Raw genomic sequence first — 15,214 nt, forward strand, 5'->3', positions numbered from 1 at the left:
TAAAAGTACTGTCATAATTATCAATTAAACTGGAAGGAGACCAAATTCAACCCTTACCTTGCAACATAAATAAAAAATTTCAAATGTGTCAGAGATTTAAAAGTAAAAAAGTAAAACAATACAAACATTAACAGAAAGTTGGGAAAATGTGTAAACTTGGATTGGAAGAGAACTTCCCAAGTGAAACTGGAAACTTATAAACTATAAAAACCTATAAGAAAAAGAGGGGTGCCTGGGTAGTTCAGTTGGTTAAACGTCCAGACTTTGGCTCAGGTCATGATCTCACAGTTAGTGAGTTTGAGCCCTGCGTCAGGCTCTGTGGTAACAGCTCAGAGCCTGGAGCCTCCTTCAGATTTTTTTTTTTTTTTTTTTAATTTACATCCAAATTAGTTAGCGTATAGTGCAACAATGATTTCAGGAGTAGACTCCTTAAAGCCCCTTACCTATTTAGCCCATTCCCCCCTCCCACACCCCCTCCAGTAACCCTCTGTTTGTTCTCCATATTTATGAGTCTCTTTTGCTTTGTCCCCCTCCCTGTTTTTATATTATTTTTGTTTCCCTTCTCTTATGTTCATCTGTTTTGTCTCTTAAAGTCCACATATGAGTGAAGTCATATGATATTTGTCTTTCTCTGACTGACTAATTTCACTTAGCATAATACCCTCCAGTTCCACCCATGTAGTTGCAAATGGCAAGATTTCATTCTTTTTGATTGCTGTGTAATACTCCATTGTATATATATACCACATCTTCTTTATCCATTCATCCGTCGATGAACATTTGGGCTCTTTCCATACTTTGGCTATTGTTGATAGTGCTTATATAAACATTGGGGTGCATATGTCCCTTCAAAACAGCACACCTGTATCCCTTGGATAAATACCTAGTAGGACAAGTGCTGGGTCGTAGGGTAGTTCTATTTTTAGTTTTTTGAGGAACCTTACTATTCCATACATAGTATGGAAAATAGCCATACTATTTTCCAGAGTGGCTGCACCAGCTTGTATTCCTACCAACAATGCAAAAGAGACCCTCTTTCTCCGCATCCTTGCCAACATCTGTTGTTGCCTGAGTTGTTAATGTTAAGGTGGTATCTCATGGTGGTTTTGATTTGTATTTCCCTGATGATGAGTGATGTTGAACATTTTTTCATGTGTCAGTTGGCCATCTGGATGTTTTCTTTGGAGAAGTGTCTATTCATGTCTTTGGCCCGTTTCTCCACTGGATTATTTGCTTTTTGGGTGTTGAGTTTGATAAGTTCTTTATAGATTTTGGATACTGACCCTTGATTGGATGTGTCGTTTGCAAATATCTTCTCCCATTCTGTCGGTTGCCTTTTAGTTTTGCTGATTGTTTCCTTTGCTGTGCAGAAGCTTTTTATTTTGATGAGGTCCCAGTAGTTCATTTTTGCTTTTGTTTCCCTTGCCTCCAGAGACGTGTTGAGTAAGAAGTTGCTGTGGCCAAGATCAAAGAGGTTTTTTTCCTTTCTTCTTGAGAATTTTGATGGCTTCCTGCCTTACATTTAGGTCTTTCATCCATTTTGAGTTTATTTTTGTGTATGGTGCAAGAAAGTGGTCCAGGATCATTCTTCTGCATGTCGCTGTCCAGTTTTACCAGAACCATTTGCTGAAGAGACTGTCTTTACTCCATCAGATATTCTTTCCTGCTCTGTCAAAGATTAGTTGGCCATACGTTTGTGGGTCCATTTCTGGGTTCTGTTCCATTGATCTGAGTGTCTGTTCTTGTGCCAGTACCATACTGTCTTGAAGATTACAGCTTTGTAATACATCTTAAAGTCCAGGATTGTGATGCCTCCTGCTTTGCTTTTATTTTTCAAGACTGCTTTGGCTATTCAGGGTCTTATCTGGTTCCATACAAATTTTAGGATTATTTGTTCTAACTCTGTGAAGAATGCTGGTGTTACTTTGATAGGGATTGCATTGAATATGTAGATTGCTTTGGGTAGTATCAATATTTTAACAATATTTGTTCTTTCTACCCAGGAGCATGGAATCTTTTTCCATTTTTTTGTGTGTGTCTTCTTCAATTTCTTTCATAAGCTTTCTATAGTTTTCAGTGTATAGATTTTTCACCTCTTTGGTTAGATTTATTCCTAGGTATTTTATGGTTTTGGGTAGCCTGCTTCAGATTCTGTGTCTTCCTTCTCTGTCTACCCCTCCCCTGCTCATGCTCTGTCTTTCTCTCTCAAAAATAAATAAATATAAAAATATTTTAAAGAAAAAGAAAGAAGGAAGGAAGGAATTTTTTTTAAGGTCAACTATTTCTCTTTGACCTTAGGAAGAAAGAAGAGGAATATTTGAACTTAAAAAAATTAAAAATATTTTAATGTTAAAAACATCAAAACCAAAGTCAAAAGAAAAGTGATAAACAGGAGGAAAATGTTAGATATGTAAGAGAAAAGGCATTATTATCCCTAATGTATGAAGACTTCTTAAAAATTACATAACAGAAAAATATCAATGAGGAAAATGAAAAGAAAGCATAAAATCGGCAACTTTAAAATATTTTGAAACAGTGATATTCAGTATTTGGTGGAATGTAGAGAAGCTGATATTTTCATACACTGATGGCGGGGTCCATATCATTACAACATTTTTGGAAATATATCTGGAAATATCTATAAATTAATATATATATATATTTAAGTTTATTTGTTTTGAGAGAGAGAGAGAGAGTGGTGGAGGGGCAGAGAGAGAGAGGGAGAGAGAGAATGCCAAGCAGACTCCTCACTGTCAGCACGAAGCTCAGTGAGGGCCTCAAACTCATGAAGTGTGAAATCGTGACCTGAGCCAAAGTTGTACACTTAACCAACAGAGCCACCCAGGCGCCCTATTTAGGGTAAGTGTACATACATTTTGAATCAGAAATTTCACATTTAGGATTTTCTTTCGGGAATGAAAGCATAAGTACATAAGCATATATATCCAACACATTATTTTCTAAGTTTATTTATTTAAGTAATCTCTACGCCAACATGTGGCTTGAATTTACAACCCCAAGATCAAGAGTCACATGCTCTTCTGACTGAGCCAGCCAGGTTCCCCAAAACATTGTTAATGGAGGCAAAAAAAAAAAAAAAATTGAAACAAACTAAATATTTATAAATAAGGCTTTGGTTAAGTAAATTGTGATACACCCAAATCATGAAATACTTACTAATATTTTATAAACTGTTAGAAAAAATAACTTAGCTCCACTCAGTTTTTGAGGCCAATATTGGTCCTTGATACCAAAACCAGACAAAGACATCACAAGAAAAGATAACTGCTGACCAGGATCTCTTCTTATGAATATATGCAAAAATCTTCAACAATATTCTAGCAAAATGAATCCAGCAATATATTCAAAGAACTATCTACCATGACCAAGTGAGATTTGTGCCAGCAAGCAAGGTACCCCCAAACTCAATTAATATAATATGTCATATTAATAGAATAAAGGACAAAAATTATATGATTATCTCAATAGACAGAGAAGAAAGATTGAACAAAATCCAACATCGCTTCATGAGAAAAGCACTTAACAAACTAGGAATAGAAGGCAACATTTTCAACCTGATAGCGGCCAGCTACAAAACTCACAGCAACGTCATGTTCAATGGTGGAGTACTAAATGCTTTCCCCTTAAGATTAGGAGCAAGATAAGGATGTCTGCCCTTGCCACTTCTATTCAACTTTGTACTAACGGTCCGATCAGAGCAATTAGACTGGTGCATGGCTATAATTTTAAAAACAATTTTTAAAATAAACACAATGACAAGCATTGGTGGGAATGTAAAGAAATGGGGACCCTCACACACCACTGGTGGTCATGTGAAATGGTATAGCCACTTTGAAAAGTGGTCTGGCAGTTCCTCAAAAGGTTAAATATAGTTACCATGACCCAAAATTTCACTCTTAGGTGTGCACCCAAGAGAAATTTAAAAATATATCTACATTTTAAAAACTTATACATGAAGGGCACTTGGCTGGTTCAGTCCACAGAGCACTCAACTCTTGATCTTGGGGCTGTGGGTTTGATCCCCATGTTGGGTGTAGAGATTACTTAAAAACAAAATCTCTAAAAAAACTTATACATGAATGTTCATAGCAGAATTATTCATAATAGCCAAAAGGTAGAAATAATCCAAATGTCTATCAACAGATGAATGGTTAAATAAAATAAAATGTAGTACATCCATTCATTGGAATATTATTTGACTAAAAAAAATGAATTAAGTACTGATAGATGCTACGTGGGTGAACCCTGAAAACGTGCTAAGTGAAGGAATCTAGACACCAGAGACCACATATTATATGATTCCATTTGTATAAAATATCCAGAATGGACAAATCCATGGAGACAGAAAGTAGGTTAGTAATGGTAAGGGGCTGGAAGAGGTGTTGGGGAAAAGTAGGGAATGACTGATAATGGGTATGAGGTTTCTTTTTGAAGTGATGAAAATGTTGTATAATTAATTATGGTAATAGGTGCATAACTCTGTGTATATACTAAAAATCATTGAATTGTTCACTTCAAATGGATGAATTATATGGTATGTGAATGACATCTGAATAAAGCTGTGATTTCTTTTTTAAGTGAGTTAGCTTTATATCTATTGACTTGGAGAGATGACCTTGATACACTTTTAAATAAGAAGAGAGTTCTAAAGTAATATATATACTATGACTCCATTTTTAGGTTAAAAATGTGAAAATACGTTTGCATGAGCATGAAAAAATTTCCAAAAGCTATATACTGAGCTGTTAACATTGGGAGTAGGAAGAAAGAGGTTGGAGACAATGGGAGGTGATTAACTTTTTCTTTATACAAATGTGGATTCTTTTCACTTTTTAATTGGGTATATAGGATCATGTATCAAAAAGAAGTGAAATAAAAGAATAAAATTAAACTATTTTAAAAGATCTTGGGAGGCAGGGAGAAAGGGAATTGGAGTAGGAGAGAGAGTGGAAGCAGAAGGAGGAAATAAGATAATTGGGCTTGCTGGAGGTGATGAGGTCTTGCCCAAAAGCAGTAGAAATGAAAAGGAAACAGATTCCTAAGATGTTGTAAAATCTTGTAGATTTCTCGTAGAGCAAGAAATAGAACTTAGTTACTAGGTGAAGATGAGATCACTCGAAGAGAAAACGAGTTGATGCTAATTGAAGATTCCAGGCTGGTCTACAAATAAGGAGATGTTCCTAGACTGGCTTTGAGTTGGAAGTATTGACTGGCTCATCAGACAGAGACCCATGATAGATGAGTGCTTTGGAGGAGTCATCTGGAAAGAGGTAAAATTACACAGTGCAAGAAGAGAGAAGACCAAGGGCAGGATATTGAACACCACATTTCCATATGGGCATTTCTGTGGAAGAATGAATATGTGAGGAAGTAGTCAGAGAGGAAGAAAGAAATCCAGGGGATTGTGAGGACATGCCAGGAAGGGAAGGACCAGCTAGTTTCAAAAAGGACAGGGAGATGAAGCAGGGGTTTGTACAGCAGTCAGTGGCTCTTGGTGCCTGGAAGGTCATTCTTTGTGCATCTACAAGGGAGCATTTCCAACAGAGGGTGTGGATTCCAGATTTCTGGGGGCTAAGAGTTCATCAAAGACCAGACTAACGTGGAAATAGCAAGTGAACACAATGTTTTTGAGAAATTTCTCATAAAAGGGAAAGAAAGTAATGAAACAGGAATTTGACTGAGAAAGCAGGATCTATGGAAGGTGTTGTTGCTGTTGTTGTTGTTGTTGTCTTGAGATAGATAGAGAGAGGGGGAGGGAGGAGGAGCGAGAGCAAGAGCGAGAGCGAGAGAGAGAGAGAGAGAGAGAGAGAGAGAGATCCCAAGCAGGCTCCATGCTGTCAGCACAGAGCCCAACGCAGGGCTTGATCCCATGACCCTGGGATCACGATCAGAGCTGAAATCAAGAGTCCAACACTCAACTGACTGAGCCACCCAGGCGCCCCTATGGAAGGCGTTTTTAGGTTGGAGGAAATATGTCCATGTTTAATAGGCACTTGAGAAGGGAGGATTAGATACCTTTAAGAGAGAGCCTTGGGAAAGGACAGAAATAAGAATAACAACTGGTAGAGTTAAGCTTGGAAACAGAATGCAAACTTTCATATCCTAAGAGTGGGGAGAGAGCAAGAAAGAATTATAGAAGATAATTTTTTTTTGGTGAAGGGAAATTGAGCCTGTATCCAGGGGTGATATTTAAAATAGTTCACAAGCACTGAAGCAGCATCCAGCAGGCCACCTACTCTGTGCCATGTTAACTCTAGTTACTGGTCATGACAAGGTCTGAGGGTAGAGGGTGGGGCAGCTAAGGGGCAGGCAGCAGAGTGGAGCAAGACAACTCTAGAGCTGAAGCCACATTTCTTGGGTAGAACTTAGAAGACTGATTAAGAATCATCTAAACTCCTCAAAACAGTCATTTGCAACAAAAGAATATCATGCTATAAAATGATTAATCTGTAGCCCTCTGATTTAGAAAGTATTTTTTTATCACATAAATAATGAATGGCTTCTATACACTTAATGCATGTTGGCAAAAGGTCTAAAAGAGAAGGGATTGAGCGAAATCAAAACCGTTCACACTGTCTGGCTTATTCTCTTGCTACAAAGCACAGTGTCTTAGTTCACGGAGGGAAAACGGGGTCGCAGTGAATTTCAGAACACAGAATCTGGTGTTTATTGGAGGCCTTCCCTCTGAGCACCAGTCACAGACCTCTTGGCAACTCTGCTCTCCCACTGGAGGACGGGAATGAGATGATGCTGCCTAGCACTCAAGAGAATACAGAGAAGTGTTTGGGGATTCCCACGGTTGCCAAGTACATCATATGGAAACCGTCACCAAGGTGATCATATCAAGCAGCCACATGTCAGCCCCCACAGGAAGGCACCCCTGTATGTGTTAGTCTATGTGTTGGAAATCTTTCTCCTTTATCACTCCAGGGCACTACAGATACGCTGGTTTGAGGCCGCTGGCCTGGTGGAGCAAACTCTGAAAAATTAATATGTCCTTGATCTAGGACGTGCTGCACATGGCTGTAGCCTTTCAAAACATCGACTTTTCTGACTGAGAGATGCCTTTTATCTAATTCTAGCCATTTAGATAGAGGTGAGGGATGTGTGGCAGACAACTATTTAATAGAAAGTCAAAGCAACATTTAGATCCGTTTGGATGGGGGGTTATTAAAAATGTTTAAAATTTATTTATTTATTTTGAGAGAGACAGAGACAGTGTGAGTGGGGGAGGGGGGGCAGAGAGAGAAGGAGACAGAGAATCCTAAGCAGACTCTGCACTGTCAGCACAGAGCCAGATGTGGGGCTCGAACTCACGAAACCATGAGATCATGACCCAAGCCGAAACCAAGAGTCTTAACTGACTGAGCCACCCAGGCGGCCCCCATTTGGATGTTTTAATTTAGTATCTTCACTTCTAACTTTCTTGTTGGAAAGCTTAAGTTATAATGTATATACATGTGAAGGAATTTCTTGACACATGTCACTTGTTTGTAGTTTAGGTAAGATGCCAACATAAGACATCCTCAGAAGTTTTTTTTTTTTAATTTTTTTAATGTTTATTTATTAGTTTTTTTTTTTGAGAGAGACAGAGACAGAATGCGAGTGGGTTAGGGGCAGAGAGAGAGGCAGACACAGAAGCAGAAGCAGGCTCCAGGCTCTGAGCTGTCAGCACAGAGCCCGATGAGGGGCTCCAACTCACAAACCATGAGATCATGACCTGAGCCGAAGTCGACGCTCAACCGACTGAGCCACCCAGGCGCCCCGGAAGCTTTAAGGTATAAAGTGTGAGGTGGAATGCAATATATCTGAATGTACCACTGATATGTTGACCCAGCAGGACTCACGGTATAATCAGAAAACAGCCTTAGTCTCCTCCATCATGCTGTTCAAACCTGCTCTGTGGGGCTGCATGTTTCTCCTGCCCTTGGATGAATTAATGTGTAAGCCTTATGACTTTTGGGGTCACGCTCAAATAATAAAAAGCGTTTCTGATTTATTTTAGTCAAAAATACAGTCTTAGATCAGTAATTAACATGTCTGGTACAGTGTCATAATAAAAAAACTCCACACTTCAGTGGCAAAGCGGAGTAATAGTAGGTTTCTTCTGTGTTTCTCCCATCCTGGGTCTTCTCCCCTCCTTTTCTCTCATGAAGCTGCCTAATCCTCCAGGGTTAAAGCAGGGAAGAGAGAGAGCTAAGGAGGCAGAAAGGCCTTGGGGGGGCTTTAACTGGCATAGCTTCTCCAGCAATGGCAGATGTTTCCAACTGATACTTTCTTTCGTGGGCAGTTTTATAGGTTTGTCAGAACCACTCTCACCATTACCATCCTGCAGAGGCATCTCTCAACACCCATTTCCTTGACACAAGCAAGTTCATTTTGCCTGTGACTGGTTGCCTCAGATTCTTCCTCTGGGCCCTGGCCATCTGGAGACAAACCTCTGGGTTCTTTCAGATCTCTGCCTTTCTAGGCAATCCTCATGGGTAGGATCAAAGTCCTGCCCACACTGTCTGCCTCACTCTCTTAGACTTGTCTTCCTTGGGAGTAATGACTTCCCCTACCGTGGCCTCTACCCCGTGTTCAGATCCCTCTTGCCAACTCTGGCCCTTTAAGATTTCTCAAGCATTAGGCAGACACCAGCCCATGGCAGTTCCCCAAACTGCAGGGAACGAGTCCTAAGCTCTCCAAGAGGTCTGCCTGAAGTACCTCTCACCAGACTTAAGGTGAGAGAAGAGCTCCCTCCAACATGCCCCTGGGGGTACATAGGAGGGATCTCTTAGAATACCTTCAATTCCTCTACGGAAACCCTTCTCTGATCCAAGCACTCTCACCAGCATCCACCTCAACCTTTTCACATTTTCCAGGTAAGTGAGACATTAAGGAAATACCCCTTTGCAAGTCCTACATAGCGGTCCTGCACCTGCTTGGAATGTGAGAGGGGTTGACAGATATTATCTCGGTCCTCTGTCAAAATGGAAATGAAATAATAGCTCCAATTTAACATCCTGTTACCAAATGTATTCTCATTCTCTTTCTAATTACCCCCATAAAGTTTCTTTACTAGGTAGACGTTGGAAAAGATCAAATGCCATTTCAACAAACTTTGCATGATTCTATTGTTTCTCAGAGATTACTTGAATTATCGCTGGTTGGAGAAGGGTTGGCAATAACTTTGTTATACAGAGGTTTTTATTATAACACGATATATTGCAATTCAACCAGCAGCAAGGATCCCACCACCCTGGCAGCGTTATTTATAAATTGTGCTTCCAGTCCCTTTTTCCAACTGAATGAGGGAAGTGATTTGAATCATAAACAACAACAAATTGGCTTCCTAAGAGAGAGGAAATGAGCAAAATATAGAATTTCTTCATAATCCTAAATGTTTTGTTGTGGTTTCAGCCAGCTAACAAGTTCTCTTCTATCAGAAAAACCATCACCCCTACTCAGATAGATGGACACCTGTGCTGTTCACCTGTTTGGTCAGCAGATTTGCTGGAGCAGCATGGTGTCAAAATCATGGTGCTGTGGAGCGATTATGTCTCTGTGTATTGATCTCCATCCTACCCCCATGGAGTTTATAGTTGGCATCTATCACCAGACCTTAAGCCCTGTTTGTTCTGTACTTAAGCCCTTTCCTCAAAGCCTGAAGCATTTTGGAACACTGTCAACAAATCATTTAAGAATACAGGATGAATCTTTCTATACATTTTTTAAAAAGACAACCAGTTCTAGGAAAGTATTTCGATCTTACACCCATACATGATTTAAAACATCGAAGGTCATATTGAGTACACAGAGAACAAATTTTAATGGGTAGGATTCCAAAAGCAATAAAAGGAAGATAAAAGCATAGGTAAACTTATGTTTTGTTTGTCATCCGTTCCCTCGAAGCTTCACTAAAACTCTCATGACGTTAACAGATCTGCTTATAGCACCCAGCTCTCCTTCACGGCCAGTATTTTAACATAATATTTCAGCTGTCAATATCACTGTCAGGAATACAATTTATTTCATGCTTTGGGTTTATCTGGATGGACATTGTGGAGATGAAGGTGGCAGTGATTTAGTGCTGTTGACAAATGGCACTGAGCCTGCTATCCTCACAAATTCCAGTTAGTTTCTTAAGCAAAAGTGGGCCTGGCTCGAAGTGAAAATGAAAATGTTCAAATAAATTAAACATAGTGCAAGATTTCTCAATCTTTCCATGGAGGAAAGGAAAAGTGAGGATATTTTATAAATTGGGGACCCTTTTTCCAGGAAAGGCAGTGACTTTAGTCATGGGCAGGTCAGAATCACCCATGGCTCTTTGTAAAAATACCCATGCCTCTCCCCTCCCAGCCCTCCCCGCCTCCCCAGGTTCTGACGTGTGTATCTGAGGTGGAATCAAGCACTTGTCTTTTTTAAAGCCCTCACTGGTGATTCTGATGTGCAGACACTGTTGAGAGGGACCACCAATTGTCTGGATGGATCCAGAAGTTTTTAAAAAATGGACTGGAAGAAGGTCTGGCTAGAGGGTTCTTCCAGGTACTGTAGAGAGAAATGTGTGGCATAGAGGGGATGGAGTGGGGAGGTTCTCACATCAGAGCTGGGGTTCATTCATGGATGGGACTCAGGCAATTCTTTTTTTAAATAATTATTTATTTGGGAGGGGGAGAGTGCAAGTGAGGGAGGGGTAGAGAGAGGGGGGCAGAGGATCCAAAGCGGGCTCTGGGCTAAGAGGCTGACAGCAGTGAGCCCGATGTGGGGCTGGAACTCACCAACCAGGAGATCATGACTTGAGCTGAAGCCTGCCACTCAACCAACCGAGCCACCCAGGTGCCCCAGGACTCAGGCAACTCTTAACTATGAGGACTCACAGATCACTTTGAGAGTCTGATGAAAGATATAGTTACTCTCCTCAGAAAAATACACATAGGCTAACCCCAGGAAAAATGTAGCACATACTCTCAAGGGCTTCTAGATGAGACTTCAGTTTTTGTTTTTGCTGTTTTAACAAGATGGAGAGATAACACTCTCATTAGTTAAGGTAAGGTCCCTGGCCTCAAGAAGCTCACAGTCCAACAGCCAAGAGAAAACAGTAACAATAAATCAATGTACACATAGGTAAGCAAGGATTCCAAGAGTTGCAAGGAATGTTGGAGAATTTGAACCGTGTGCTTTGAGAGGCAACAACAGATAAAAGACGGGCGTGGTAAGGGGGGGGGGTCCCCCCAAAAGAATGGCAGTCATCCTAAGGCAGGTTGATAAAGGAGGTCCTATTGTGGGAGCTCCGCAAAGCTGCGTTTGGAATAGAAATTAACGGTGAGCGTGCGATAAAAATGGCATTGATCCACGCTTCTTCTGGAGGTCACTGACAGGGTACCACTGGTAGGTTGAAGTCTGAGGTGGGGAAACTATTAAAATGCCGATGAATACAGTTTTATAACAGACGCAGACGAGACACCGGGAAGAAGAGAGCAAGCTGGCGCTGGGAGGGAGGCCTTGGAGTCCACTGTTCCTTGCAAGGGTCAGAAGTTGGCCCGGTGTTTGTTCTTTACGCTGAAAGAAAACCGCGGGAGAGCGCAGAGTGGCGGAGAACTACATTCAGCCAGTGGATATGAAAATGAATTTTAGCTGCTTTGTGCAAAAACCCTAGGTGTGTAGACAGAAGGGAGCCAGCCAGAAGGTTACAAGAGGTCAAGAATAAATAACCACCAGGCGGAGGATCCCAGATTCTGCCCTTCCTTTTGTTGGGTGAGGAGCGCCAGGCAAACGCGTCCACAAAGGCTTTGGAAAGAAGCGGTCCGGCCGTCCACACGCAGCTCCAGTCCCGGGTAACTATTAGGGGAGCCGAAGGGCGGCGGCAGCCAGAGGCGCGGGGACGGGGGTGTGGGGGACTCCGCTCTCAGTGGGAAGCCTCGCGGCGGGGACCCCAGAATAAGTCGGGGGCGGGCCGCGGCGCAGCGGGCGGGCGGGGGCGGGCGGCCGAGCAGATCCCACCCCTTCCTGAAGGAAGCGCCCTCCTCGCCGCCGCTGCCGCCGCCGCCGCTGCCTCCGCCGCAGGTCACGGCCCCGCGAGGCGACCGCGGCCCCGCCGCACCGGAGCAGGTAGGCGCGGCGCCCGCGGCGCCCCCTCCTCCGCCCGGGCCGCCGGGCAGCCAGTGGGGGCGTCGGGCCCGGCTCCGCGCTCAGCCCGGAGGCGGAGCCCGGGAGCGGCGGGCGCTGCAGCGGGGCTCGGGCGGCGGTGTCCTCCCGGCCGCGGGGGCCCTGCTCGGCTCGGGCCCCCTCCGGGAGCGCCCCGGGCGCGGAGCCGCCCGCCCGAGCCCCCGCGGGCGAGACGCGAGTGTCCGGCGGCGCCGCGTGGTCCCCGCCGGCTCTCCCCCGCGCGCGAGCGCGGAGCCGACGCGCCTCGGTCCCTGCCGCCGCCGCCGCCGCCGCAGTGCTGTCCGCCGAGCCCCTGCGCCGCCCGCCGGCTGCGGTTCCGTCCCGTCCTTTGACAGGTGTCCCCACCCGCCGCCCCCTTCGGAACCCCAGGCCTTTTGTTGTCGGGAGGACTCTGGTCAGAAGCGACCCCAAATTTGGCCCCCAGGTCTCTCTGCCATTCGCTGTTCACTTTACCGTTAGCCAAGTCAGGCTGGCTCGGGGAGCGAGGTAGCCGGGAAGAAGGCACTAACTTGTTTTGCCCTGTGCACCGCCCTCCACTCTAAATGCACAGTCTGGCTTTCCTCTCCGGGGTGCACACTTGGAAAGAAATGGGGTTTTCGGTTTCTTCGCGGAGGCAGCGGTGGGGCGGGGGGTGGTCACCGAGGCCGTTTGGTCATCCATTGCAATAAAAAAAGTGATTAGCTTTGGATTATGTAGAAAGACCTTATTTAGTGGTTTCCTCCTCCATAAATGAATCAAATCGAGAAGAAGAGTGTTTTTCCCATTTTAAATTACATATTCCCTTTTTCTCTACCCATCCCAGTTCTCTGTCCACTCTTCCCTCCAGAACACTTTATTATATCACAAACGCTCCACTGATTTTTTTGTCAGGTTTATTCCGGCCAGACCGTCTTTCATGGCTGAGCCAGGATTTTGACTGCAAATGGGAGAACATAGCCCAGTTGGGATGGAAGCCTCTCCTCGAGTAATCCCATTCCCTCTTACTACATGCGAGGTCTTGTCTGAGAACCAAATATAATGATATGTTAAAAAAAAAAAAAAGTATTGGATCCATTACAACATAACAAAGCCAAATGGTAATATTAGTTTCTGCTTCTTCATTTCTCTGCTCGAATCAAAGGCAAGTTTTTTATAGTGCAGGGCTGTAACTCCATTCTGGGCTGCAGTTCATCATAAAGATAGGCGAATGTGAATATATAAACTCCATGGTAGCAGTTAATAAGTTGACCTACTTAAAGTTTTCAAGGAAAAATTGTTAGGCTCATATATGTGATATTTGCAGATCAAAGAATTTTTGTCTTAGCACTCATGCATTAAATCCGAAACTTTTTTTTTCTATGTGTCCTAGAGACACCATGTTTCTAAGATTAGCTATAGCTGTCATCTCTTAACTAGAAATGTGAGTTTAATCTTCAAGGCATAAGCACAGGAATTTTAATGGTGTATCCTTTATTTATACGTTATTTAATAAATGTTTTGCAAGCTCTCCAACTTGGAAGCTCAAAAACTGGACATGGTAAATAAAAGGATAAAGAAAATTTGCTACCATTAATAACTGGTTGGTAGATGTTATGACATTGAACAAACATATTAAAGGATTTGGAAAGTGCATGTTTATTAAATCTGCCTTTAGCCATAGGCAATTTGTTTGGATTATTTAAACTGATGTTGGTGTCTTTATAGCAATTGTTTAACTCACGTATTTCTCATCAAATGCCTTTCACAGATTGCTTTGTGGAGGAGATAGTTTGCTCTGTGGAATAATTTTTTGTATGAACATAATAATGCCTAATGTTTAGTCTTTGTCATAGAACGACCACAATCATGCTTACAGTGACCTTGCAGGTTGTTGTTGTTTTTTATACTCATTTTACCTGCTTTGTGATCACCAACAGGGACAGCACTTTGCTTTACACTCTTGTCTGCACCCCTGCTTTGTTTCCCCTGTGACCCAAGCACACCTCTGCAGTACAATGGCCAGATTAATAGGGCAGCCCGCAGTCATGAAAGAGGAAAAGCTAGCTGGCCCCTGCAATTTTAGCCATTTGCTTTCACTATAATCTGGCCACTAGGGATCATTTCAGTAACCAATTAAGCAAGACAGACACTGACAAGATAATGTATTACCTCTCAGTCTTCCCCTTCACCAGAAGGATCTATAGCACTCAGAATCCACACTCCAGTGGTAATTAGGTTCTGTGAGGCTCAAATAAGATATGTACTAAAGTTCTCAAAATGAGATACAAAGACCATTACCAAATCTGGGTCTAAATTCATGAGAAGTCTAGGAACAGACTCAGGTATGTAATACATATTTTCCTTATCCTAAGGGTAACAACAGAAGCGCATCCCTACTTATTGTAACTGCAGACTTTTCTTCCTGGATTGGACGGTGCTGTGTGTCTTTATGGTTTTTCATAAACTGCTCTAAGTACTTTCAAACTCGCTTATGAGTTAGTAACACTTTAACAAGTCGTTGCTGTCACCAAACAGCATTTCCTGTCACGTTTGGATTTTAAAAGATAACTTGCAGCAATGGAAAGTCTTAATGCAAAGAGATTTTAGGCCCGTTGGAATGGTATTTTGAGATAATAACAGAATCTTTGGGCAGTAGCCTTCAAATTTAATCCCACAGTGGTTTAAGTCAAGCCACCTCTGCTGAGTAGGGCTTAGAACTCTTTTCCCAAATAAGAAATGAATAGTTTTCTTTAAGCATCTGTAAATGGTCTTTCTCTATATCAGTACTGTCCCATAAAACTTTCTGTAGTGATGGAAATGTTCCATAATTTGTCCAAAGTGCTAGCCACGAGCTACATGTGGCTATTGAGCACTTGAAATGTGTCTAGTGCTATTGAGGAACTCAATTTTAATTTTTATTTAACTTTATTTGAATAGCCACACGGGGCTAGTGGCTATCATACTGGATAGTCCAGCTCTGAATTGTCTTTACCTGTTTCCTGTAGAGATAACATTTGATGGTGATTATTCTTTAGAAGAAAGTGGAAATAAGCAGTGATAGAACCAGGAAATAAAATTTCACTCTGTC

General features: G+C 42.4%; 1 protein-coding gene across 1 annotated transcript in view; it reads left to right on the plus strand.

Annotated features, from left to right (window-relative positions):
• Positions 1 to 12,054: 12,054 nt before the first annotated feature.
• TMEM150C (transmembrane protein 150C) overlaps positions 12,055 to 15,214 on the plus strand; it is a 78,684-nt gene continuing 75,524 nt past the window's right edge. The window contains exon 1 of the mRNA XM_030313586.1: positions 12,055 to 12,111. The gene's annotated coding sequence lies outside the window, so the exon portion shown is untranslated. The remainder of the gene's footprint in view (positions 12,112 to 15,214) is intronic.

Source organism: Lynx canadensis, chromosome B1 (assembly GCF_007474595.2).
Source record: "Lynx canadensis isolate LIC74 chromosome B1, mLynCan4.pri.v2, whole genome shotgun sequence".
Classification (NCBI taxonomy): domain Eukaryota; kingdom Metazoa; phylum Chordata; class Mammalia; order Carnivora; family Felidae; genus Lynx; species Lynx canadensis.